Consider the following 2,500-nt stretch of genomic DNA (forward strand, 5'->3'; position numbering starts at 1 on the left):
TATTAATAATGTGCTTTTATTTGTATAAAATATTTGTATTTTATTTGGTCTTCTTCTTTGTTGTGTTTTTCTTTCATTTTCTTTCGTTCAATGTGCGCTCCCGCCGACCCCTTTAGCTTTTCTTATCAGAATTCAAAAACCGTTTTTTATGAAAAAGAATTTTCGTTCTCTATATATATTTTGTATAAAAATATAAGAACGATATTTCTTCTTAATATTTGCCAATTTTCAAATGTATCATTTTTAATAACATTTTACTTTTTCTTCAAATGCATTTTTAATGTAATAATTTCATATATTACATAATTTTTCTCTCTGAATTGAAATTAATAATTCCATAATTCTATTTTTTAATCATAAATATATATATGATTGAAAAAATTTCTCCTTTTTTCTTTTGTTTAAAATTTAGTTTTTCTTATAATTTTTATTTGTTTTGTTTTTTTTTTTTCTTCATCTGTTTAATTTCCTGTATGTATACAAGAAACAAACAGTTGAGGATAATTTCTATGTAATGCTAGTATAGAATATAAAATTTTGAATTCAAAAATTTATTTCTATTTAAACTAACTATAGAATACCAGGAATAAAATACAATGACACCAATATGCCAAGGTTACATTCCATAATATGTTAGTATAGAATATAAATTCTTCATATATGTATATATATTCGAAAATTGTTTCTATTTAAACTAACGTATGGAAAACCATGAATAAAATCACAAATACACCAATATGCCAAGGCAACAATCAATAGTTACATTCCATAATATGTTAGTATAGAATATAAATTCTTCATATATGTATATATATTCGAAAATTGTTTCTATTTAAACTAACGTATGGAAAACTATGAATAAAATCACAAATACACCAATATGCCAAGGTAACAATCAATAGTTACATTCCATAATATGTTAGTATAGAATATAAATTCTTCATATATGTATATATATTCGAAAATTGTTTCTATTTAAACTAACGTATGGAAAACTATGAATGAAATCTCACAATACACCAATATGCCAAGGTAACAATCAATAGTTACATTCCATAATATGTTAGTATAGAATATAAATTCTTCATATATGTATATATATTCGAAAATTGTTTCTATTTAAACTAACGTATGGAAAACTATGAATGAAATCTCACAATACACCAATATGCCAAGGTAACAATCAATAGTTACATTCCATAATATGTTAGTATAGAATATAAATTCTTCATATATGTATACATATTCGAAAATTGTTTCTATTTAAACTAACGTATGGAAAACTAGGAATAAATCCACAATATCACCAGTTTAACATAACTCAAATTCGTGTTTCATATAGTTATGATTCGATTTATATGCTTCAATATCATTGGTTAGTTAAATGTTGATATTTTCATATTATTCACATGCCTTCACCGTGAGTGTTTTTTGCCATGCACACCACACATTGTGAAAAATGTATGGGAAAAATTCAATTCAATACATTTCAGTTTGATTTCATATAATTCAATTACATTTTATATATTTCAATAATACCATCAACTTAACTAAATATATATTAAAATACTAAATTATATATATGATGATATTTTCCATATATTTGAAATGTCTTTATTATAATTTATTCAGTTTATCATATGAATGTATTGTGTTAAATTTTACTTTCATACATTTAATCGAATTTAGTTTCATATAAATTCGATTCGATTTTCTTTCATATATCTCACTTGCCTTCACCGTGAGTGTTTCTGACAATGTACACAACGCATTGTGAAAAATGTATGGGCAAAATTTTGTTAAATTTTACTTTCATACATTTAATCGAATATAGTTTCATATAAATTCGATTTGATTTTCTTTCATATATATCTCACTTGACTTCACCGTGAGTGTTTCTGACAATGTACACAACGTATTGTGAAAAATGTATGGGCAAAATTTAACTTAATACAATTCAATATATTTCAAATGTTTTTCTTATATATTTATTCAGTTTATCATATGAATGTATTGTGGTAAATTTTACTTTCATACATTTAATCGAATATAGTTTCATATAAATTCGATTTGATTTTCTTTCATATATATCTCACTTGCCTTCACCGTGAGTGTTTCTGACAATGTACACAACGCATTGTGAAAAATGTATGGTGAAAATCTAACTTAATAGAATTCAATATATTTCAAATGGCTTTATTATATATTTACTCAGTTTATCATATGAATGTATTGTGGTAAATTTTAATTTCATACATTTAATCGAATATAGTTTCATATAAATTCGATTTGATTATATTTCATATATTTCACATGCCTTCACCGTGAGTGTTTTTTGCCATGCACACCACACATTGTGTAAAATGTATGGGAAAAATTCAATTAAATACATTTCAGTTTGATTTCATATAATTCAATTACATTTTATATATTTCAATAATATCATCGATTTAACCAAATATATATTAAAATAATAAATTATATATATGATGATATTTTC

The sequence above is a fragment of the Anastrepha ludens genome, unplaced genomic scaffold, assembly GCF_028408465.1.
Source record: "Anastrepha ludens isolate Willacy unplaced genomic scaffold, idAnaLude1.1 ptg000053l, whole genome shotgun sequence".
In the NCBI taxonomy this organism is placed as follows: Eukaryota; Metazoa; Arthropoda; class Insecta; order Diptera; family Tephritidae; genus Anastrepha; species Anastrepha ludens.